This window comes from Leptonotus elevatus, chromosome 1 (genome assembly GCF_054856555.1).
Source record: "Leptonotus elevatus isolate MCC_2025b chromosome 1, RoL_Lele_1.0, whole genome shotgun sequence".
Taxonomy (NCBI): Eukaryota; Metazoa; Chordata; class Actinopteri; order Syngnathiformes; family Syngnathidae; genus Leptonotus; species Leptonotus elevatus.
This window is the reverse complement of record NC_141239.1, coordinates 44,106,312-44,132,966: the sequence shown is the minus strand read 5'-3', so window position 1 is coordinate 44,132,966 and position 26,655 is coordinate 44,106,312. Positions and strand designations below refer to the sequence as shown.

The 26,655-nt window shown below is 39.7% G+C and overlaps 1 protein-coding gene and 1 long non-coding RNA gene across 2 annotated transcripts in view; one reads left to right on the top strand and one right to left on the bottom strand.

The window, feature by feature from the left end:
* Nucleotides 1-26,655, bottom strand: part of pde4a (phosphodiesterase 4A, cAMP-specific) — a 78,950-nt gene that overhangs the window by 44,904 nt on the left and 7,391 nt on the right. The window lies entirely within an intron of this gene.
* On the top strand, nucleotides 10,403-22,134 carry LOC147182352 (uncharacterized). The gene is made up of 3 exons (XR_015094457.1): nucleotides 10,403-10,474; nucleotides 10,566-10,715; nucleotides 10,927-22,134. It is a non-coding gene; the product is annotated as an uncharacterized LOC147182352 (long non-coding RNA).

Here is a 26,655-nt window from a genome sequence, read left to right as displayed (position 1 = left end):
ATGCAGCCGAGTGAAGAAGCGTTCAAGGTTGATTTGACATCGAAATGGTCCACTTACATCGTCACGCCCGCAACCGTCCTCTCATTTGTTAGCTGCGTGGGCGAACTAAAGGCAGGGAAACACGTCGATGGATTGCCTCCTTGCACTTTTATTTGGATGAGTTAGTCATTGTCAACCCCATCGACAGCACGCAAACCATGTACACATTTTTACATACATTTTCAAAAGGTGTATATTGGGAGATTTTATGTTCCGTTTTTTTTTTTAATGGCCTTTTTCCTGATCGTGACATTTTCACTATATTGTGTTATTATGAATTCCACTAGGCAAGACACACGCTGCTGCAACATGATTGGCTGCTGTTGTTTTTTCGCATCGAGTGTTCTAAGAATGTATGGGAGACCAGGGCTTGATGTCACTATGAGAACGAAAATGTGTACCAGTTGAAAGACCAAAGTTGTAGGTCTATATTTAGTATTCAAGTCATTTTCATATTTTGTGTTAGTGCAGAGTTATAAGCAATCAAATAGAGTGTGGCTAAGTTGTTTCACTACAGTATATGAGGCAACACACTATTTGCCCCAAAATTAACACGAGCTCCTCTGCGTTTACAATGTAGTCGTTAACCATATCAATGGAAAAAAGGGCACTTTTAACACGTTCAGTGAGGCAGATTTGATTCTTGGGTCAGGGTTCATCCTGTCCAAAATACGTGTTAGCTGCCTAAAGCTATGTGCTTTAAAAACAATGTTGAAGCTAACACTCATTAGCTGCTCAAATGAAAGAAATCTAGATGAACTTGTTTGGTTTGGCCACAGAATATTATTGAATAGTTTGATTGAAAGATTATGAAATTGAGGTTTAAAAAAAAGAAGAAGAAAAAAAAAGAGCTAAAACAGTTGCTACATGATGTTCCTCTGCAGGAGTGTCAGGGGAGTTTACGCTATATCTAGCCAATTGCTACATTAAGCTGATAAGCTCCTGATAAAAGCACAATTTAAAGGATCTTGTTTTATGTTATGCCTACCATGAATTATTAGCACCGTGTAATTACTATCCCTGTTGCAAATGTTTCCTGGCCTCCCCGGAGATGAAATGTAGCAATTAGCATGACTGTACTCCACTATTAAGAGTACAATTCCCATAAGATTTAATAGAGAGGAGAATCCCATTAGTGGGATTAGACTAACAATACGTGCATTTATGGGCCGTTAGCAAGGTAAAGGCGGGATGGCAACCACGTGTGTGTACAGCCCTCAGAAAGTGTCCTCGCAACGGGCCGGTTGAATGAGCCGCATTTGTTTGATGTCTGTCTGTCGTGTTCACTCTTGTGTCACTCACTGCCCGGCCGGCTGCCCCGAACAGCCTCATTTCTTTTTATTTTCTTTCACCACAATTCCTTCCCCCCTCCAAAATGTTCCATAATTCAAATGTGCTTCTTCTGTTTCCACTTGGCATCACTTTGCACCAGACGCACGCCGTCTGTTGTCCAAGGCGTCTGGAAAAGTCGTCGGCGCCAAATGAAGCAGGGAGATGTTTAAATCATATCGTGAAAGGTGTATTTTTATTTCCTTTTTTTTCAGCTTTTGAGCGGTGCTCGCCGCTCGTCTGCTTTTGCCCGGAGGGAGGTGTGGGGCCTGCCATTGCGAGCGGCAAAAAAATATAAAAAATAGCCAGTGACTTAAAGGTGCATTGTGCCGTTTAAAAAGGTAAACCTTTTTCTACATCATGCATGCTCCACCAATGCCCAGATGAGTACGAAGAGCCCTGAGCTTTTATCTTTATTTATTGTAGAGTGTGCGGACTCTTCACACTCCAGTTTCTTTGGGGAGGGGCGGAGTTCTTCTCACCTCATTTGAAGTCATGTCTTCGTTTGTCAACTGTGGCTGTCGCTTTAAGATCGTACACGTACTCTGACACAAATGCCGCAGTTACTCTTTGGGCCAGAGGTGGCAGTCGCGAGTAAAAAAAGTGACAAACTGCACAAAGATCCTTTAAGCAATACGGATGAATTCTTCAGGTCAGAAGGGTCTGTTGTATTTACTTCTCCAACATGTTGTCCAGGAGATTAAAGGTAGCAAGACAACAGAACACTGCACTAAAGCGGAGACTGTGGAGTATGATATCATTCGGAGCTAAATCACAGCAACTGGTGAGGACTTTCTCGTTTACGCACACACATACACAATAGCTGCCACATGCACTGAGTGTTTCACTATTGCTCCATTAGTGGCAGCAACAGATGGTCACACAGAAAGCAGTGCTGCAGGAACATCAGAGCGAGCTGCAGTGGTTTCAGCTGTGTGATAGCGACAAACGCTTTACCAGCAGGCTGAACGAGTCACTGAACGGTCCCGTGCCATCGGATGCGGGTGTAACCGTGAAGACATTACACACTCACTGCACTCTTAAAAAAAAAAAAAGAAAAAAAAACTCACACGGGCCAAAGGTGCTGCGCTCTGCTTGGCAAGCAGAAGTGGCGCTCTTTATAGGCCTCAGGCGATGTAAATAACTTGGACCCCCTTAAAAAAAATCTCCACGGTTTCGTTAAAACGTTCCACCTGAAGACACATGCATAGTGCATGACAGAGCAACAGGCGGTGCTGGAGACATAAAGCCGTTTGAAAGCTTTTCAAGATAAGGCACAATAATAACGGTGGCTCGAGAAAAGAGCAAACCGTTGTGGACAGAAAGTGAAGTCAAAAGGCAATAAAATGTTTTATGCTCCCCCATTAACCTAAACATGGCATTCTGAGTAATATTGTGTTTGAGGAATATGAATTTAGCAGCAAAATCCACACAATTTTATCCACCTCAGGGGACGGCCATTTTGCCACTTGCCGTTGACTGAAAATGACATCACAGGGTCAAAGTGTAACGACCGTCACGGGTCACGGCTCACCTCTTTGCTAGGTTTGGTTTTGTGGTGTTTGCAAGCACCAGCTAATGATTGGCATCACGGTTTTAGAAGAAACCAATATTTGAATGCAAACTAAATATTAACATGTTAAGAGGAAGAACACTCACACATTTGAGCACCGTATGGCATATGGTGTAGAAAGCACGAAATAAGCACAGGCAATTTACAATTCTAAAAACAGTTGGGTCATAAATAACTCAATTATAGGTTAAAAAAAAAAAAGGACCCGTGACTCTGATTAGTTCAATTTGACTCAACTCTTTTTCTTTTTCATTCTATTATTAGTATTTAGGTCAAATCAAAACCAAAAATGTTGTTATTTTGTGGGTTGTTCATTTGACACGTTGTGGTCATTTCCTTTTTTGACCCATGATTGGGTTATTTTTGACCCAATTGCTTTTAAAGTGCAGCCACATATATATATATATATATATATATATATATATATATATATATATATATATATATGTTTTAAAGATCAATGTACTTACAGTAGTAGTAGGAAATAAAACTATATTCTTCTTTGCTTGTGTATACATGACTGTACAGTATTATATTGCCTCCTAGTGGAAGTGGCGGGCACAGCAGAAGGAGCAGCACAATGAACTGGATTCAATCATGACGCACAAACTGCTTAAATCTTTACATTGTATTTATGTGATTACTCTAAGGTTTTATAAAGTGTACAAACCACAAAAGGACTTTAAATGGTGACTGTTCAAATTATGTGCGTTTCCGTTGCTAACAAAATCGAAAGTAGTCAGTAACAGAAAAATGAAAAAAAAAGTGTTTGGTGTGGACGTATGGCAAGCAGAGGCTGGAAAGTGAAGCGAAGCTCAATGAAAGAGCGAGAAGCGAGGCTGGTTGTGTTAATCTCATTACACCGAGAGCCCCGAGGCTCCTCTGGCCCTATTTATAGCAGCCTGACAGAAAAGAGAAAGGCCGGCCTTCGTATGTACGCTGCCGTCGTCGCTGTTGCTTATGCAACTGAGTGGCAAACGATGACGCCAATCCCACGGGGGCCCTCGTGTCAACCGGAGGAAGACAATGGCCGAGGTGATGTGTAAAAACATGAGCTTCCCTCGCCACACTCGCCACCATGAAAAGTGCAATCCCGAGACTGGGTGCAATATTCCATCAAATACAAACGATGTCGTTCGTGTGTGTTTAAAGACGCTTCCCAGTGTGTCTTCGGAGTGGTCAACTTGCCAAAAAGAGGGAAAAAATGAGGCGAGATGAGAAACAGCACCGTTTGGAGAGGACTCAATTTTGATCCTCTCACAACAACAAAAGCCCTCATTTCCCACAAGTAATCACACAATCAGCCCCGGGACACACACTCATGCACATCACACTGTGTGAACACACACACTCACTCACTCACTCAGAGCGAGAGGGAACTCAGACTGGGGGAGTTAATTACCTAGGTTCTGTTTTCACCAGCGTGGGTTTGTTTATGTGGCACTTCCTCTATTCATTTTTTTTTTTTTAAATGACAGTTATTTTTGCTCCCATTAATGTGTTTATTAGTGACAATGCGAAAAGTAATGAGGTCATAAAATGATTACAAAATAAATAAATAAATTTAAATCATTGTGATACCCCCCTTGCATGAGGATTTAAAAGTGAAACCCGAGTAGGGTGATGACATAGATTTGTCATCAGGATGTATAAGCTCTGCTACAAAACATAAAAAAATTAAATGAAATTCAATCTCGCAGACCAGCACTGGACCACGGACCAATGATTAGTTGGGGACTGTTTTAATATAGTGGATTATTCAATTAAATTATTTAAGAATATATTTTTATATTATTTTACATATATAATTATCAATTACAACATTTTATGATTTTTCTAAATGTATAAAATATATACATAAAATATGTGAGTGAATAATTAAATAAAAAACAGTAACTTTATTTGATTAATATTATTAACACTTACAAAAATAATTCAATGTAATTAATTGTAATGGTTTAATAATGAATACACGTATTTCATTTCAAATTAAATCAATAAAAATCATTACTAGCAGCAATTAACTAACAATTATTTTAATAATTGATTCATCTTTTGATTATTTTGTCAATGAATCGATGAACGTGATTTAAAAAAATGTTTTCATTCCCATCTTTTATTCAAAAACAGGAAATTATTTGAAATTGACAGGGCTGAAAAAACACAAACAAATTAATTATGATTCAGTCCCTGGTGGTGCCTAACATACCATCATAACCTTGCCTACAAGATGAATTGTCACGAGATTTGTGAGTTCACAAAGCCCGAGAATCCATCTTGTACCGAGACCACTGATTTTCACCAATCCCAAACAATTACAAAGCAAAATTGTGTTTGAGAGCGGGAGATGCGGCTGAGTCGAAAACAAGAAGCAATTACTCAGTTTCCTTGTTCAATGAAGAACAGCGAGAGGTGCTGGTAAAGATGCTTGTGCTTGTTTTTGTTTTTTGTTTTAACCTATGATGACAACGACGGCGACATTTCCATCCGTTGCTCTGATTGGTTAAAACAAAAGTTTGGTAGACGTGCACAAGTTGCACATTGCCCAATCAGCTCCAAGTATTGTACAAAATGTCCCGCCTTTCCCGAGCAAATCACCAATCACAAATCGATATTGTGGAGAATTTTTTTGAGTAATTCACATGATCAATCTAGCTATTGCCAGTTTAAACATGTCAGGAAAGGCAAAAAATGATGATCATTGGTTCCCAAAACAAAAGCAGTCGTTTGAAATTGTCTTATTTTGAAAAAAACGCAAAGGAAATCAGTTTGCTTTCATGGAGGACCACAGAAATGAGAGAATTTGAGAGGCTGAAATTCTGGGGATTTTGACAATTTTAAGTTTCTCTATAAAGTAATCAATTGATTTGATAATCGATTCATTATGGATTAAGCGTTTTCCATCTAGTAATTGAAAACAAATTAGATACATGGTTAATATTACATAAAAAATGCACTATTCAATCACATTCTCATGAGATCTGACTAAAATTGTCAAACGTGCACTCAAGATCAAAAGTTGCAATGTCAACCCAACCATTTGGCTGCAATTCATTAATTGAAATCAACTTTTTTGTTTGTTGAATCTTATCAGATTAGTTGGTAATTTCTTGTGTTGATGTAGAAAATAAGTCTGGATTTGTTCTTGTTATGTCTGCCTCTAAAGAAATATGGAGGCGTGATTGCACAGCTGACACACGTTTAAGCGTTGGCAGAGGTTGCGCATATTTTATTTTTTTTATTTGTTGCGGTATGGAGAAGAAGAAAAAAGACGTAGAAGAAGAGCAAGATGCGCTCCACTGACCCCCGGGCGGCGCAATTGGTCCGTCTGCCCTCTGACACATTGAATGCGCCGCACCGATGTGTGAACGCGAGTGTGTGACCTACAAGGAGACAGGTTGTGCTCACACGTGGATCCGGGCGCGCTCGCTGGCCTCCTTGACACTCGCCCCAAGCGCCTTTCGTGCATCGTGGAAAATTCTTGTGGCGGCTGCAGGTGGTCGCTTTTATTCCATTCTGCGCACATGGGACTATTTTGTCTATTTGTTTTTCCTTTTTCTCTTGGACTTAGACAGGAAGCTGCAAGCATTCCTGAGATGACATCAACAATAAAGAGTGAACCATGAGCTGTTCATTGAAGTACGTACAGTATACTCCTCTGCATCGCAGCTTCCTGGTTACACTATGTTGCAGATTTTTTTGGTACAATTTTGTATTTTGCTGTCTCAAGTCCATTTTAGTTGTAATTCCACTGCCAACCACTAGATTGTGCCACACTTTCACAATTTTGTTTGCCACTGTGTACATTTGAAAGAAGAAGAATGAAAACAGGAAGTATTTCGGCTCGGCATAGTTTTTGCTGACAACTTGAAAAATGTCTGATTAGACCTTTTTTTTTCTTTGGTAAGAAATTAATAAAGAAAAGAAAATGAAAAAAAAGAAAAGAAAGTTTTTGCTGACAACTATTGAATGACAAATCTTCTTGAATCCTTATTTTTACGCTTATGGAACGCAATGACTGGGCAACATGATTGTTATTGATGTATATTGTGAGATCCTAAGTTAAGTTTGTTTGTTTGGAGGGGGGGTGGGACGGGATTTGCTTATTGTAAATAATAATAATAATAATAATAATACTGTATGTGTCTTTTTGTGCCTGTATTCATGTTAGTATGTGTCCATTTCTCATGGTCTCTCACAATATATAAAATATTCTTAAATGTGTTTGTAGTATTTTTAAAGTGAGTTTAAAGACCTTTAAAAACCTGGATCATAATCATTATAAAAACATGCTCTAGTCTCAATAAGCGTACCTAATGAAGTGTCCTTTTGGCATTTTTAACTGCCAAAGTTCAATTTTGCACATCTTTTAACCGACTTTAAATCATTCGAATGTCACTACCAATTGCCTGACATTTGAATTCCAAACTCAACATTTCACTGCTTTGACAGCACCAAAGTCAACAGAGCAGGAGGTGCATGTTTTTGGTAAGCGGAGGCTGACGTATATTTCATGCACCAATCGCTCCCAGATGCTCAGGCGCAGGAAGCCCGACCTTCCCTGAAATGAAGCTGCGAGCTTCCGTGACGCCCCCCCCCCCCCAACCTCCTCAGCATCATCATTTCCTCCTACACGTTTCCACTTGTGCTCATTTGCACATCATCTCCTGCAACGTCGGCGATATGTTCCATTTTGACGCCGTGTGGAATAAAAGCATTGGGACGGTGAAAATGGAAGAAAATACGGAGCTGTAGCTACACAACAGCTTCCACTCACTGATGTGGGATCTGCTGGCTTATCATATTTGTTCGAGTTCAACCTAAAGGGTGTTTGGTGGGCTTCTTCCACTCCAAACTCAACTCACCACACCACAAACATATCTCAATCAATGAGGTACAGTACGACTCAAGAGCTGTACCTTTTCGAGTGGAAATTTTTAATTTGGTTTGATTCAGCGGTAATTATGTTTTGATTCAATCTGGTACGGCTGTATGTACTAACAACAAAATGTCTCCAAAGCCCAAGCTATTCAAGTTAATTTGATTCAGAAACAACAAATCATCAGCAACATCCAACTGATTTGTACCGATTTATAACTTTTTGATCGTTGTTTTGACTGGTTCAAGCTGTATCGACACTTATTCATTAGTTCGTGGACTTAAGCACTCAGATCTTTTAAATCAAAACTAAGTAGACCTTAACTCATTTGCTCCCAAAAATGTATAAATATGTTCTATTTTAAATATATTACTATGCTCCCAAAGACGTAATTATACGGGTTTTTATGTGTTTTTCTTACGCTAGATCATACAGAAGGCTTCGATGCAGCCTCTGAACTGAAGAGAATGGTTGAAGCAATGGTAGTTATTACAAAAACGGCCAACAGTTGGCAGCAGAGTATAAGAGGTCAACCAGGGCCATGTTGAAAAAAATAAACTAAATTACTCACAATTCTAAATAGATTTGTGAATAATGATGAAACTTAGCTATATTCTAATGCTAATTGTTGCAAAACGAAGACAGATAGAAATGTACTTTTTCCTGATGAAAGAAAATACATTTTTTGGGTCGGTTCCATGTTTTTATAGCAATAGAACACAATATTCTGTGGGCCTTGCAAAATCAGTCAGAATCCAGTAAAACGAAGAGGGCTGCTTCAGTGGAAATGGCTGGGAGTGAATGAGCTAATAGACAGACAGTATAATACAATACTCACAGTCATATAGTCTTCATCCTCCGCGTAGAACACCTAATATTAGCGCTGTACTGATGACCAGGAGAGAGGAGTTTGAATGTCACTTCAGTTCTACGCAGAACACACCCTGCTGATGTCATATATCGATTCAAATTTTGATACATGGGGTGCTATACAATTTTATACATTTTGTATGAGTAACAATTCTATTCAGTTCATTTAAATCGTAACTGATTTTCCGATTCAAAACGTTTTTTGTTACACTCCAAATGTTTTAATAGACCAGAAAAAAGCCTTCACCAAACTGCTGGTAGCATAAAATTGTCCAATATATCTTGGTGAGGAAGGTCTCGACCCAGCCCTGATTGACTAATTAACTGACGGGAAGCTTTGTCCAAATAATTCTATCCATGGACGGCCCCATTTTCAAAAGAGCCGTGCCGGTATAAGCACAAAACGAGACGCTCAATCCCAATTGGTAAAGGTGCACAATGTTAAATGAATACCTGTCTGATCGCATCCATCAAAACACAGCACTTATCTCGGCTAAGGCAGAATAGACAAAGAAGTGAATCAAACAAGCTTGTATTGTTAAGCATTCACAGCCTTCATTGTCGCAACAACAATTGGGAACCAAATAATAAATGCAATAAAAGCATAAATAATAAGAGTCTGATTCACATGGCGGCTAGAGAATGAACAAATGTCTGGACAAAGACGAGTGTTATTGGATTGGGCTGAACACGTACACACACACACACAGAGAAGTCTGCCACTATCAGCACCATCTGTGCCCGCTCTTTGAAGACTCCAGCAAGCTCATTTTGGGATGCGACATCCACGCTGGTGTGTGTACAGCTCAACGTGTCTGAGGCGCTTCCAAAAATGGAGTACGATGATTCTATATCATTGCTTCATGTCATTTGAAAGTTATATTACAGTGTAACTAACGTTCAGTGCATTGCAACGTGTCACGTTTGTGTTAATATCACCAAAACAGTTGAATTTCCACAGTCTGACATTACGTCAAAACGTCAACAAGTCAAAATGCCAAAAACAAGATGTCAACCATCTTAACTCATTCACTGCCATTGACGGCTATAAACGTCAAAAATTCATTTGAACTATTTCTATTAGTTTAACATTTTTTTCCCACTTTTGTTAACAAGAGTGTAAAAACCTAGAATTGTTTTATTGTACATTTAGAACAGTTATAAAATTTGAGATTAATCGTGAGTTAACTAGTGAAGTCATGCAATTAATTACAATTAATAATTCTAATCGCCTGATGCCCCTAATTTTTAATAATCTTTTTTTTTGTTTTTAAATCACATCAGGTGATAACAATTTTAATTGTAATTAATCACATGACTTCAATAATTAACTCACGATTAATCACACATTTTATATCTGTTCTAAATGTACAGTATTTTTTTTAGGTTTTCATAGTCTTATTAACAAAAGTGGAAAAAGTGTAAAACTAATAGAAAGAGTTCAAATGAATTTTGGACATCAATAGCCGTCAATGGCAGTGAATGAGTTAATAGGCTCGCAAACTTTTGTCTTTTTCACTCATCATCAGCTTTTTCATGAAATGCTTCACTTATTCCAGAAGCTTTTTTTATTGTATTTATTTAATGTGTGACACTAATCAACTAAAACTCCAATCTATAAAACACTGCTTCACAGGTTTAATGAGTGCATATGATTGACGTCGGTCCTGTCCAATGATGTGAGACTTCAAGCCAGCCAATGGCAGTGCAGTGAGATCGCACAGAAAGCCTTTTTCTGAAGGGCGTGTTTAAAAGCCATCGGAAGCCTAACAGTCACGTCCTGGGTTCGAATCTCATGTGTTTCAACACACTTAAGTGTGCTGGTTGCGATTTAATATGCCATTCAAGATCCTTTTCTTATGTATTTTCCAACAGATTGATTACTGGCGTGGCGACACAAGTGCGGCGTACATATGCTGTACTTGCTTTCATCTTGCATCCGCAGAGTTGACTTGAACCATCCACTCAGCTCGACTCTCCCCTGACATCGCTCACATTAATGCGACAGGACGCTCTGCTCGACAGGTGTACGCCGTTTGTTCTTTCTGCATCACTGATTCTATGTGTGTGCGTGTGCGTGCGTGCGCACTATTGCGCGTTTGTCATCCTCAGTCAGACAGACAGCAGCCCAGAGCGGGTTCCGCTGGGGACGTACTCCTCGGTGGTACACATTTGACATGTGGGCTCCGTTTACAAGATAACATCCATCAATCTTCTACTGCTTATCCCGTTCTAGGTGGCGGGCAGAGCTGGAGCCTATCTCAGCTGACTTTTGGCGAGGAAGGTATGGCAACAATCGCAGGGCACATGTAAACACTTATGGACAATTTAGAGTATTGGACTCATTCATTCATTCATTAATTCATTCATTCACTGCCAGCCCCCAGTTAAAACGGATTTTTGTCGTCTACATCCTTCAATGGCAGTGAATGAGTTAACTCATTTGGAATGTGGAAGGAAACCCACATAAGAACAGGGACAAGATATAGACTCTGCACAGAAAGGCCATAGCCAGAATTCAAACCCAGAACTTCGGAGCTGTCAGACGTGCCGGGGATAATCTTCCACCATGGTGACCTACGTGGCAATCGAGTAAAAACATGACTTCTACTTTTTGTGATTGTCAAAACATGCATGCCAGGCCACTAGTTGGCGATACCACTTTTTCACATGACCTAATTTTTTACACTACACTACAATAATTCAATATTGTCGAAATTAATGTCTAAAATTACAAATTGTGATAAGTCTCTTGTATTGGCGTTTTTAGGTGTACCTAATAAATTGTCCTACGTGTATATTCAACTATCAAATTTTGCAAAAATATTTCAACTGGTTTTGCATGATTAAAGTGTAGCTAAGGGCCTGATATGTGAACTATTAAATCAACAACAAAAAGTCATGATTGATGCTTCAGAGCTGAAAGTCGAACCCAGAACCCTTTGTCTGTGATGGAGATGTGCCAAAACAAAACAAAAATAAAATAATGGAAACACCGTCATAATCATGGCAGGCCTTTAGTAGGTAGGCCCCTCTTATTTCGCCCCATTTTTCATGGGAGTGTTTACCAGCATTTTATGAAGAATTTTGGGGGTTGAAAAGAATTTGTTTTTTTTCAATGTATTTCAATTATACATGGATTTCGAGCCGACCCGGTCCCTACTGTAGTTTCGTCTTTCCCTAAAACATGCACATTTTATTTATTCAATTATGCTATTGGGTTGCTAACGATTTGGGGCTAAGCGCTGTCTCTCTAAGCTTTTCCCCAAGCTATCACAGATTTCATACTCGCCATTGGCTCAGCAATATGTTCTCTCGGGAACTTCTTTAAATTATGAAAAGCGGCGTAATATGTCTCCTTTAATATGAGCGAGTGGCTGATGATGGATGTGTGATGTGATTAATGTTGTGTTGTCGTGAGGGAGGACAAAGCTGCAGCGGGAGAATCCCAGCAAGCAATCAGACAAGACGTACAATGCGGCAGCAAAGCAGAGCAGAGATGCAATCAATGCGAGTCATTTACGACGGGCTCCGAATGATCACAAAGAGATAAGCAATCACAGCCAGTCCCTTTTTCTTAAGCACAAAGGGAGCCGGTCCAGTCGTGTTATTGGATAGTTGTGTTGCACAATGGAAAGTTGGGTTGCATTACGATGTAAGTAGCGCAGCGGATTTGAACACACGAGAGCGTGTAATACAGTTTGGTGGCGTTATTACGCCAAAGCAAGCACGACAGGAAGGCTTGTGTGGCGGAGGAACAGGTGGCTTTCGCTTGTGATTTCGTGAGGCTTTTGTTTCCTCTCGCCGGGATTGCTGCCCAGTCGCACCTCTCAGCACAATGAAACAAAACCAAAAAAAAAACATTACAGGAATCCTCCATTGGCTTTACAATATATCATTAAATCAAGGGGAGGGGGGCCATTTCACACCTAAATCTATGAAAACAATATGATCAAATTAAAAGGGACATATAATGGGAAGTCAACTTTCATTGTTTGCATACAAACATTTCGGTCTCTGGAGTACCCCCCCACCAATCAGGTGTGAAATTAAACAACCAAGTAAATCCTTTCTGATTTTTTTTCTGTGAGCGAATCATTATGCTTCCTAAATTATCCAGTGGTGACTGAAATTGCAGTCGGCACACGGTGGGGTGAACATTCTGCTCTGGAGAGACTCTGCGTCTCCAGACGTCTCAGATAGCACCACAAAAGGTCGCTACATTTAATTCTACTCGTTTATTTTTTAATTGCAGCTAGGGGGGTTGGAAAAGTAGCCAAGTTGGCAAAACTGAGAACAGTTCAGTGTTGTTGTAGCTGCTAATGGCTAACATTTACTTTCCGTTGTACATGTTATCTGGTCAATATAAAGCACCGCAGCCTGCGTTATTGTGAATGTCATCGGTTTTGTTTTTCACACAGTTCACTGGCGCCGGGCAAAAACCTCATACCTCCAAAATCATCTCTCTTCAGGAGACGCCAAAAATGACATTTTTGTTCAATTAATAATAATGCATTGCCTCGTCAAAGAGAGCAAGCCATTTTCAACACTTCATTTGTAAAAAATAAAAAATAGCACCCACACGTGGATTCGCCAATAGTATATAGATTTGTGATATAATACTAAATTGATCAACATTAGAGGTTTCGGCCTGGCGCCAGCAAAATGCTCTCACGTTTAGCGTTTTACACTTACACTCGTATTATATGTATATATTTTGGTCTTTAGGGCGAGGCTTATGCCAAAATAAAGGCAGTAGATCATTTATCTACTACTACGACTAAACATCTAAAATATATTCTATATACAAAAATCTACCAACCAACTGAAATAAAGCCGTTTTCCCCCACCTCCATCTTTGCATTCTCCTACATTGCGATGTCGATTTGAATTTAATAATTGCTCAGGCCTACCTGCCACCACTGGAAAAATCTGAATTCTGAGTTTTCTTGAAGGCTTTTATTTAAGTGCACCAGATTGAGGAACAGCAGATACAAAGAGGGTCACAAAGGCCACCAGCTGAGCTCAAAGTGGTCATGCATGGCATCTGAAGCGAAGCGAGCTCAATGAGCCGAGAGCAAACACAAAAGACGGACCTTGGACGCCAGCCGCACGCCTCCCCGGTCGGCAAACAATCCGCTCGCGCCCGACGTCTCCGCCATGTGCCGGAGCGCCGGATTCCCGGCCCTGCGGAAGCTAATTAGCGCAAAGCGGGAATTCGCGCAGTGCACTCCGCGCCGTCAACAGATGGTCGCACGGTCACAAATGACATGTATTTGCCGGGGTGGTTTTCTTGAACGCTCGCTCAGTGAGACTTGTGCTCCTCGGCGTCGATTAAAGTATAAATCAACAACGAAATGCCGCGCTCTTGCTAATTAACTGTAGCTCATTATGAGCTAAATGATGATGGCAGCGGGCCCGTGAGGCAGGCAAAAGAGCAGCTTCCTCTGTAGAGACTTTCTGCGTTTTCATGCCGAGTAAAGGATGCAAGTAGCGCTTCATTGCTCTGATTCAAGAGGACATATTACGGGAAATGGACTTTTTAATTGTTTGTATACAAATATTGTAGTTGGCCATGCCTATTTCTGAATTCAGTGGTGCCTCACTCATCTTCTCCCACTGAATAAATGGAAATGCCATTAAACCATTCCGGTCTGTCAAACAAAGTGTTTGTATTCCTTGAAATATGAGCCTTCATTTGGACATTTTGTAGCTTTGACTTGTGAGTGCAAACTTGAGCTATCGTACGGGCACTTTATGGTGGCAGTGAACTCAACTCAATTCACTTCACAATGAGCAGTGGTTTGGCAAACAGTGAACAATTATTTAAAATGGAAGCACTCCCAGTCGACGTTTACTGTCAAATTAAGCATAAAACAAAAATAATTGCAGATTGCGCATTTAAGTAACCACAGCTTTGACATGGGATAGTCCGCTTAGCTTAATGCTAACATACCATTTAAAACGCCATTGACATGCTAGCGTCGATAGCAGTGGTTGTAGAAGAAACAATACTCAGAGTGGTATCCTTTATCCTCTATGAAAAATTACTAATATTACAGTATCTTACAGAGTGACTTTTTACAGTAGTAGTAGTAGAAGTACTATTAAGTGTGCAGAAAAACAGGCGGTAACCGTGACAACAGAATGGCGGGGAAAGACTTAAGTTTGGTGTCAGTCATTGATGCTCGCCTTTGGAAGTTCCCGCGGCATGGCGGCCACGGGACATGGTGACTGATGCGCTTGTATTAGCATATTCTGGAGAGAGTGTCGAACAAAAGATGCCGGAGGGGGAAGCAGAGGAAGACATGCAGTAGGAGGAGCGCTGCCATTTTGTCAAAGATGCGAATTATGAAAATCCACATACAACTGTCTGACACCTATTCTAAATGCATAGTTGGGTAGAATTATATACAGTATACATTGCTCAGCATAAATGAGTACATCCCAACAACAACATCTTTAGCTTCCTTTCAGAATCAAGATTTTTTATGGGATACTACTATACTTCAAAATACTCCCACAAATGTGGGCTAATGATTGCAAACAATATTTGTTAATTAGTACGCACACACAAAAGTAGTTTTCTTAACAAATTTCTTAAAGAACATTTTGACAACTTGTTCATTCCAGGCCTAGCAGACATGTTGCTATCCATAAAAGTCATGGAGGTCATACAAAATTTGATGTAACCATTTTTGTTTTGGGGTATATTCATTTTTTGCATTAGTTATTTTCTTTAAATTTTCCGAAGGGGACCTACCAAATGTTGCATATATTACTGAATGCTAACATCGTGACTGTCGTGGATTTAGAGCGTCTGTCACCGTCAATCTGTCATTCGTCGATTGCACAGCAAAATGAGCGTCCGTCAATGGTCATTCGTCAATCCGTCACCTGCCTCAGAGAGACCACACTTCACACACTTACCAACAATTATTAACAACTTATTATTTGGAGTGAGTGAGTGAGCGTGCAGCCCAGCGAGCAGGGGCTAGCAGGCGCGGCAAGTAAGAGCAGCAAGACCTCGCTGGAGTGGCTAACAAGAGCGGCTAGCAAGAACTAGCTAGAACGGCTAACAAGAGCAACTAGTGGGAAAAGCTAGCGAGAGCAAAGCACAGTGTTGGAGAGGCTAGTTTTGGACTGTATAGGTGCGATTCAAATAGAGTATCTCTTTTCGCCCTCGGGGTGTTGGGTCAGAACACAAAGCAACAGTGGAGCGAAGATGTGGATTGGCAGTTATAATCCAGGAACATCAGCAAGACCGCGGTTACAGTAGTTGCACTTTGTTGTACAGGCACACAGGCATGGGCTGCTATGATGCAGGCATTGTGGCTAACTATGGATGCTTGTAATCCTGAAGTCCGGTGTATGCATGGTCTGATCATCAATGTGTGTGTGAATGTGTGTATGGTTCAATGTGTGGTTCTGCAATAAACAGAAAAACAATACAGCGTATGAGTGTAAATACTTGATTCTGTTAAGTTATTAACATTGTTTTTCAGTTTCAATTTATATTTTAGCCGTTTTGGATTTAGTTATAGCAGTATGGCTCAATGAATAGAATTGTATTATCTGTCTCACTCTCAAAAGAAGGGCAACGGGTTTATTCCATTTGCTATCTTGAAGGGAGTTTTAGTCTCTGCCGGTCGGAAGGGAGGCACAGGCTGATTATTATTGTTTTTCTCTAATCTGATTTATACCCATGGGAACAGATTCTCTTGTATTCACTGAGTTGTAAACAAATGTACTGTGGGCTGATGGGAGGAGACTTTTCGTATTCACCCACTTTTCAATAAATAATGATGTGCCGGAGTAGACGACACACAATCTGATGGAACACGGCTTCAGTGTCGTCAGTTTTTGTCATCAGAAGCTTCTGATAATTATAATACCTTTGCAAAGGGACTTCTTCACCAGAATCTCACCATTCAGTTAATTGAACACGCAAAGAGTACAATACTTAATATTGTCTACTCTAACAAATGGTGTCCCCGACGCTGAATTATAACGAATGGTCTCCTCCGCTGAATTCTAACGGATGGTGGTATTCTGACGTAGAGCAAGCTGTGGCGTTCACGGACGGGCGGAACTTCTAGGCCTAAATAAATAAAGTACGGTAAGTGGAGACTTTTATCCACGTAGGGAGGTTCTGTCTGTTTGGGTCCGCTGCAACTGGTTTTTCGTCTTCCAAATTGTCTAAATTTTAAATGAGATCTGTGTGAACAAGTTGTAGTTTGATGTCGTTATAGTTGGGATAATTCCTACGATATTGAACTAAACACGTCGTGGGGTGGTGCATTTAGAATTGACGTAAATGCAGCCTGTAGAGATGAAGTTTTTTTTAAACGGGAAGAAGTAGTGAATTTAATTTGTTAATTTGTTTTGTTTTTCGTCAACGCTACGAAGAATCCTTAGACCATAATATATATTGAATAAAAGGGTTACCGGATGACGTAAAAAGTCTTTCTTTTTACTAAGTATCGCGAAGATTATGGTATTGCGCTCTGTCTTTTTTGGCAGTTTTGGCCGATTGGAGGACTACTATCATAATTGCTCATGACTCTTGGTGAGAACGTCCTCGTACACGTAATATGTTTTTTGAAAAAGCGCCTGTTTGAAATTGAACAGTATTGAGGGGTCCAGGTTGATTACAGCGATGATTGGATTTTGTATCACTGTATTTGCAATCGAGAGATTACGTGAATTTTATTTTATTTTTGGCGCTCCTACGATTGTAGTTTTGAGGTCAGGATTACCGTATGAATTCCTTTTGTTCTACGGTTGAATTCGATAGCGCGTGACAAGTTATTTTAAAAATGAGCGCCTTGCAAAAATTTTGCAATATATGGAGAACAGTTTAGCTCAGCGGGATTGGATAACCGCTGTGTATAAACGAGAGGTCACGTGATTCTTATGTGTGTGTTGTGTGGCCATATGTGTTAACCTATTGAACTATTATACTAAAAGTGAGACGTCACTGTATTGATAAATATTAATACTACTTGCGTAAAATAGAAACCGAAAGTAAAAATAACCTATAAACAAAATGGAGGCGATTTCGACCCGGATACAGAATGGTTTGTCCTGAATGCGCTTCCGGTTTATAGTCGGGATTTGTGAGTCGCAGCCATGCGAAAAAACAAAAAAAAAAAGCGTAGATGAAAGACGAAAAAACAAACTATGGATCGATTGTATGAAAAGCTTTCGCTGGACAAAATGGTACGTCAGACTTTTGTATTTTCTTTGTTGGTAATGATGTAGTGGCTGAATTTGATGCTAAAATGACTCCAGCATTTGTGGAGCAGTTTACGGGTGGTTTGTTCGAAGTTAACCCGTTTACTGAAATCACCGTACAAAACTGCGGTTTAAATGCCATAAGATTTGTAGACAACGAATTGAAGTTAACCCGTTTACTGAAATCACCGTACAAAACTGCGGTTTAAATGCCATAAGATTTGTAGACAACGAATTGATAGAATAAAACCGTTTATTATTTTCTAATGATTAAAGAGTGTGTGCGTATGTATTTGAGTGTGTGACCTAGCTTCTAAAAGGTGGGGGCTATTATTGTTTGATTGTGAGTGAGAAATGTGATTTTGTTTTTGTTTTTTCAATATCTTTAACTAAGTTTGGTGTTGTTTTTGTGTGAGATGAGACTGTTGTGATAGTGGCGTTTGTTTTATTAATGGGAATGTGGTAAAATAGGTTTTGCGATGTATAATGTTAAGATCCCCCCCCCCCCCCGTTTCTAGGTTAGAAGAAAAGGAGGGGGCTGTGCGTTAGAGCATAATGTGTCCTCGTAAAGGGATTTTTTCTTTGTCAAAATGGTAAGAGAGGAATGATAAACAATAAAAAAATAAGTAATAGTATTTGAAAGATATTGTTGAGTTTTTGTAGAAGAATATTAACTTAGTGTTTTATTTTTTTTATTTTTTTTTAGTGACTGAGCTAATAGTCTTTACACTTTAATGATTGATGAAGATGGTTAATTTGTTAACTTTCCTTTTTCGGGACAAATGAATTAAGAATAATGATAAAATAATGGTATTTTGTTTGAGCTATGTTGAGTTGACATAATTATGCCTACATCTGTACAGCTGTGGCTAGAAGTAAGATAGTTGAATAAGAAGTTATAAATGTTTTTGAAATTGACATAATGATAATGATTTTTAATATTTGTTTTTTCTCTGAGTGTGTCATTTCAGAAACTGATGTTTGAGTTCCAAGGCAGATGAGGGTTTGATGGTCTTCACTGATTACAAAATGCGAACGGGATGCGCCCCAGCTGCTGATACGTTGTATTTGCAAGTATTGCTAGTAGCTATTTTGAAGGGGTATTTTACAAAAAAAAAAAAAAAAAGGCTGTTTTTTTTTTGTTTTTTTTTACAAAACATTTTTGAAAGCAGGAAGTGAACTGTCTTGCTGTGATCCCATTTCCTCAGTCTGGCATTGTAGTGCATTGGATCGGCCAGGTGCATTCGTTGGTCGAGGTGCGCCTGGAAGGACCGAAAATGTGTCATCGGATCCACATTGCAGACAGCGTCTGAATGGATGTGGCAGTGATCAAAGGTCAAAAGCCCAGAGCAACAGTCTTCTCCTCCTGTGCCTAAAAAAACATGATGTTCACCTTCCACAATGCCCAGTGACTGTGTACAAGCCTCATTACAGAGATGTCTCCTCTCATCGAACTTTGTCTGACACAGCCCCGCCCTGAACATTGACTTTTGAAAGCTGGTGGTCTGACTGGGATGCGACCCTTTGATCAGTAAAATGCTGCACGGTGTATGCAAGGCATTTTTAATGTGTTGAGTGGGGAACTGTGATCTATAGCAAGATATTTCAGGAAATTGAAAACGACATATGTAAATTTGAAATGAGGGATTGAGAAAATTTATTTCAATCTATAGCCTACTAAATTTTTGCCTATATTTTTGGGAGAATCAGTTTCTGAATTGGTACAATGGGAATTTTATTAATATGATATGATACGATATACTTTTATTTTCCCCGTGAGGAACTTTTTTGGACTTCGTCCAGCTGCAGCTACAGTATAAAATAAATTATAGAATAAAATGAGTAGTAACAAGTAAAAGACTAACTAAGAGTTTGATGGTTAATTTTAGATTTTTTTTTTTTACAAGCACTGTGATTTATGAATCCCAGAAATATTTTGTGTGCTGTGTTTTTTATGAGCCCCACTAATCTGTAAAAGAGGTGAGGTTGATTAGCAGTTAAAATAATTTTAGTTTGCTTAACTGGAGGAGAATTACATTAATATGGTTACTTCTGTTTTTATGGCCCCAAAGTCATCATATATTAGTGTCTTAAATTGTATCTGCTTGTGCTCATTTTTATTGTAGTGTTTTGTAGTTTTTTCGTTTACCTCATGGCCTGACTTAGAAAAAATCAGTGGATCTTTGTCAAAATGAGGGAGTTTATGTTTAAGAAATTAACCAATGTAGACGAATTAGAAAATTAAATACAAAATTTAAAGGTTGTGGGTTAGAAAATTAAAAACATACTTAAAAACAAAATTAAAAAGGTTGTGGGGTATCGGCCTACACTCCAATTGACAGGATGAGTTTGAATGGGATAATTCACAGTTTGAGTTTGAAGAAATCTACAGGGAACAAAACAAGAGCGGAAGAAAGGTAAGCTTGCAGCGGGAAAGAGGACAATAATGCATATTCGCCGAATGAAGGTAATTATATTATATTATATCTTTTATCTCAGAATCACATTTGAAAAATGTAATGTTTGGAGCCCAGTGTTTGCAAAAGAGTATAGATAATATGAATATATGTGAGCTTTTTCCAGGATCATCATGATTCGGCCGGTCATGGGATTCTGGGAAGAGAATATATGTATGCTAGTAAAATGATTCCTTTCAGGATGGTGAAAGGCACAGTTATGCAAATTTAGAACAAATTTAGTCGTGGTAAAAAATTACCTATTATTGAACAAAACCTATTTGAAAAATAAATATTTACAAGCTCTGTCTTATATTAATGAATGAGCGAATGTCATTCAACTCAATCAAAGGCTGGGCTCTATTTTAATGTCACAAAAATAGATATTTTCCTGTTCCAACAGCACAGGACCTACGGATCTTAACCAAATAACATTTACTAATCCCAACTAACAAAAACTATCAGGGTTTTTCCTCCAAATAAAATTTATGTGGGTTTATGAGAAGACTAAAAACATATTCCGCTCTCAGGTTGAAAGGAGAGACGAAATTCCACAACTGGTCTACAAGGCTGCCGGCTATCTCATCAACTGATGATCATCAATCTTATCACCTCCGACCTGGGAGCCACGTCAGCTGACCCAGTGTTCGGTTCTGGAGCGGCCGTTTCGACATCATTCGACATCGTTTTGACATCATTCAACGGATCAAGTCAAGTGCCTTTTCTTGGGCAATCATTCCACGAAGAGTCACATTTTCGGGCAGAATAATCCCGGTGACAAATCGAAGAATTTGGGTAGTCTACCCCAGATTCTTAAAGAAGAGAAAAACTATTGCGTCACTTTTTTCATTTATCAAAGAACTTCATCACGAGATGGCTTCAGAGAACACATATTCGTCTGCCGATACATTGCGACACTTTTTAATGAACAACATTTTATGTTAAGCCTCACATATGCTATGCTTATTCCACTAAAAATCTTTTAAATGTATCAAATTGTTTTTTAATGTCATAAGATTGCTAAACTACCTCCTCTTCTGTCAAAGGGATGTTTTAATGATAATTATTTCCACCACACAACCATTGAAAAAAATGTTTTAATGTGTTGAGCTCTCAAGAGCTCAAATGAGGGAATGTTAAGTTATTAACATTGTTTTTCAGTTTCAATTTATATTTTAGTCGTTTTGGATTTAGTTATAGCAGTATGGCTCAATGAATAGAATTGTATTATCTGTCTCACTCTCAAAAGAAGGGCAACGGGTTTATTCCATTTGCTATCTTGAAGGTAGTTTTAGTCTCTGCCGGTCGGAAGGGAGGCACGGGCTGATTATTATTGTTTTTCTCTAATCTGATTTATACCCATGGGAACAGATTCTCTTGTATTCACTGAGTTGTAAACAAATGTACTGTGGGCTGATGGGAGGAGACTTTTCGTATTCACCCACTTTTCAATAAATAATGATGTGCCGGAGTAGACGACACACAATCTGATGGAACACGGCTTCAGTGTCGTCAGTTTTTGTCATCAGAAGCTTCTGATAATTATAATACCTTTGCAAAGGGACTTCTTCACCAGAATCTCACCATTCAGTTAATTGAACACGCAAAGAGTACAATACTTAATATTGTCTACTCTAACAATTCCTAATAAACACAAATACAGTATTGCATTACTTAACAGCACACATTGATTGGCTAAATAACTGGGCTGCAACATTACTAATTTTACATGAACAAGCACTATGTTAGCTGTGCACATGAATGGCTATACACACACACACACACACACACACACACACACACACACACACACACACACACACACACACACACACACACACACACAAAGTTGTACAACATACTAAACATGAGCTAATTACTCAAAAGTATGACGCCAATAACGAATCACTAACCATTATTGTGGCCGACTACGGCCGTGGACGTCGCGTAATGGCGCCGCGCAGTGAGAGCATAATGTCCCAAACTGACGGCAGACATGACGTGCAAAGTGGGACAAAACATGCAAATAAGCACACAAAACTTTAGTGAACTTCTCTACTCATGTCTAACACGCAGAAGAGAACACATTTATGTAGTTAAATGGTGTTTAAGACACTTAATTAGTTACATGGCGAACTTCAAAGAGGTACTCAACGAGCTGTCAATCAAATCGGCGTCGGAGCTTAATAAGGCGCACAAGACACACGGTAGTGTGACAAATAAACACGGTACACATAAACTAAAACACTTAGTGTACTCACTTTTGGTCAAAGACGCACATGATCACCACAGCTCGCAACGCATTCTGTCATGGCGGCGTCCAACTGCACAATAACCGCTGCGCAACAAGTAATGGACCCAGAATGCAATGCGCGAATCACATAAGTAAATTTTATGACGTTACTCTATTCTTAACGTGGAATATGGAACATATACAAATATAATAATGATGACTATTGTTAGATTATTAACATTGTTTTTCTGTTTCAATTTATATTTTTCAAAGTGTTTTGATAGATTAGTTAGATATGTTACAACTGTTCCCCATATGTTAGTTAATCTGTAGTCTTTTGTTCTCTTCCCTGGGGAAGTAAGGTTTCTGATTCAAAAAATGAGAGATGTCTGACCTAATGGCCGTCTGCGTGAATCCCTGGTGCCAGGAGGCGCCGGGAGCCAATTGTTTACCCACATCTGTTGTGGACTAAAATAACTGAATGTAAGATATTCAAATTGTATTTCACTCTGCTGACAGGACAAGATGAAAGGGGGGGCACAATCTCTTCCTCAAAGGCTGTACTCTGTGTGGAGTTTTATGGGGGCTGGCAGGAAATGCCACATGTGGTGCTCGATGTCTGTTTGGGCAAAAGGTACTTCTTTGTCAATGAAGGGGGAGGGAACTGTTTTTGTATAAATGTATGCGTGTACTTTGAGATGGTTACACTTTTTTGGACCAGAGCTGTTTGAGCCAGGTTCTAAAGATGTCTTTCAGACTCTGAAATAAAGCTGGCAAACTTCTCCACAAGACTTCAACTTTGAATTTTATTTGAACACGCAGAAATCAAAGAAATGATTTCCAACACTATTAATATTTGGAACCTTTTTAACAGAGAGAGAGAGACAAGTGGCGGAAGCCCGAAACACAGGACTCAGCGACGACCACATGCCAGTCCCATCTATGGAAGGCAAGTGGCGGTCGACCCGTTAGGTCCAGCACGAGTTCTAAGCACCACCAGAGGCTAACTACATTCGCAAAGTTTTTCTCCTTCGGGTAGCAATAGCAGAAAGATGGTGGCGAAACAAGTCAGTCTCCTGTAAGGCACAGCACGGCCTATGTAATATAATTCGTGATTATTAGACCTACAATTATATAAAAATATATATTCTTTAAAAATGAATGAATTGTTAGTTCGCTACACCTTTTAATCAGGCATCCGTCTGACATGTATGCCTTTAGTTCCCGATCATAAGAAGGCCACAGGAGGCTAATACCAGTATAAGCCATCAAAGTGAGTACCGATACCTTGAAATATGGCCGGGTATAAGCCCGATACTGAAATATGGTATGGGTACTCACCTATCCCTAGTGGAGCATGTAAATGGCACATCAGCAGAGATCTTCAGTCAGAAACATTTTATTTGGAATGAAAAAAAAAGAAAGAAGTGTCCATGGAAACCATGTAAAGCCAGTAAATTGTGTAATTTAGACCACAAGTCGTTGGTTAGCAAAATTGCTCATCAAAGAAAATTGTGATTTTTGAGCCTTGTATATATAGTAACCAAAACTGGAATTACATGCCAAAATAAAGACAAAAATTGTTCTTCTTCTTTTCGTGTCTTCAAATGTTATATGTTATATGACTCCCATTTCTGCGCACAGTTCTTTGCATGTGCATTGAACTCTGCAAGGTCTTTCTGGCTACAAGGGTTGGGCAGTAGAGGGCAGATGAGACCGGGGTCCATAGTGTGGTCTGCTTCTCCACATTCACAGATGGTTGGTCCAGTCTTGTAGCCCCGTTTATTTATAACTAAATAAATCATAATAAATAATAATTGTTGAAATAGCATGATCGCAAACCCGGATCCCGCGTTGGAAGGGGTTTAAATATATATATATATTAGAGTTGTTTACCATGCCGCTCTGGTTTCTCACCTCAACCTTGTCCCAAACTATTCCAACAGCGCCTCACGAGCAGATTGATCTTCTGGAGCTCCAGATGAGGTCTCGACCGATTCCGACCAAGTGATTGAATGGACTTCATTTCGCACAATAATGAGGTCATCCGGCGGGTCGATCGGCAGCCGACCAATTTAAGAGCAATTACCTCCCTCTTGCCACGCACTCACTTCATCAAGTTTGCTCTTGAGGTAACGCGAGAACAATCCTTACACACACGTATTAACGTTCGAGTGTTGATGGTGCTTGTGTTGGAGTGGTGGGGGGGCACACTCAACCTTATAGCAGCGATTCTCAACTGTTGTGACCCTGGGACTCGCATTTTCCTATTGTTGGAAACTTGCGAACCACAGTTCAAATGCAAAAGCAGGCAGCTCAATTGCTGTGAATTGAGTAAAAGGAGTTTTTTTCATTTCTGGCTTTAAGTTGCACGGTGGCAGTGACTCAACTCACTTCACAACAAGCAGCAGTTTGGCAAATATAATTAGTTAATTGTTTAAAAAAATATATAAAAAAGAGGCTTCACCCTGACCCTGACAATATTTCAGAAACAAAAAAACTGCTAACTTTGAATATGGGCTTCTTATGCCACGTTTTTAACTATAAATTGATTATGAATTGTGTCATTTTGTTATACGGCAAATGCGTCTCAGAGAGAAAAAAACACAAACACTGTCACAAAGTTTGCGTTTTTGTTCGAATTCAAAATAATTTGCAACATTTTCTGTATACTGCAGCATTTTTCACAACAAATGTTTTTTTTCTTCTTAAATCTGTGTTGCCGATTTTTTTCAATGGCAACAACGTTTTGGAGATTTAAAAAAAATAAATAAATACTAGCATCGTTTAAAAGTCATAATTTTTGTCTGAATTTTGGTTTTGGACTGTCAAAGATGCAAATTATTTTTGACGTTTTAGTGTTGGGGCAAAAAACGTCTGTGTGGCGCCATATTCAGGTTAAACACTGGGATGAACACAATTTGGATGTTTGCCCTCTCATTGAGTTGGAGTAGTAGCATTTTGCTAACTTTTTTCAGGCTAGTGATTTATTAGCATAGCATTTGGTTAGTTTATTTAGCATAGCTTGTCGTAGCATAGACATTATTTAGATCGTAGTTTCCACTGCTGCTGTCAATCACAGCCAGACCACGCCAAACCCTCTTCCGGGCAACACTCCCTTTGAGCAACCATTTTCAAATATTAGTGAGCAAGAGTCTGGTTGAGGGGTGAATTACGCTTTAAGATAGTGACAGTTTTTTGTATACTAAACGAAAACCGTTCACATTGTCTGGTATTTACATTTTGATGTCTACATGAGTAGTGTAAGTGTAAGTGCATTTTTTTCCACCTAAAAAGGCCTCTGCGCAGACAGATTGGCGCACAGTGAAAACGTTTTTATTCTCCCGCCTGTCTGCCGCCATATCTCCGACATGACACCATATTCCCCGTAGGCCAAGCGCCATCGAAGCAGAAGTGCCAGCAGACTCGCACGGAGCCGCTTCTCCATCCGGCTCGCCTTGAGCTATGCGGCGCTCCCGATAAAGAGATGAGGCATGTGGCTCCCAGCGCTCTGTGGACATGAGCGGAGAGGCAGCGGAGATGCTCGCTCATTGGAATATGTGGAAAAAGAATGAATAGCGCATAAACACGACGGAAATCCTTCTGGCCTCCCACCCATTCGGACATCAAAAAGATAAAAACGAGGCGCATGGCACTCCGTACAAGCTGAGGGTCAGACGCTAACCTGTGTGCGGCCCACTCCTAAACACACACACGCAATAGCTCTCGCCACTATCTGCCAGCTTCCATTCCTGCAGCACAAACACCCACACAAACACACACAAACGGAGTCAGTTTAGTGCGCTTGTAGGAATCAAATGATCTCCATCTCTCTCACCGTGAGCCGCCCACAGACGGAGAAAGGCAGGCGCTCGGTCCTAGCGGACGGGAGATTGAACTACCCTGGAGCGTGTCTGGAGGACCCTGACGTAAAGCGGCCTTTTCCTTCAATCTGCCGCCTGCCGGGGGCCTGCCCCGAGGAACAATGCGGGTAGATAAAGGGAAAAAAACAAATATGGACGACGGAGAAGGAAGATGG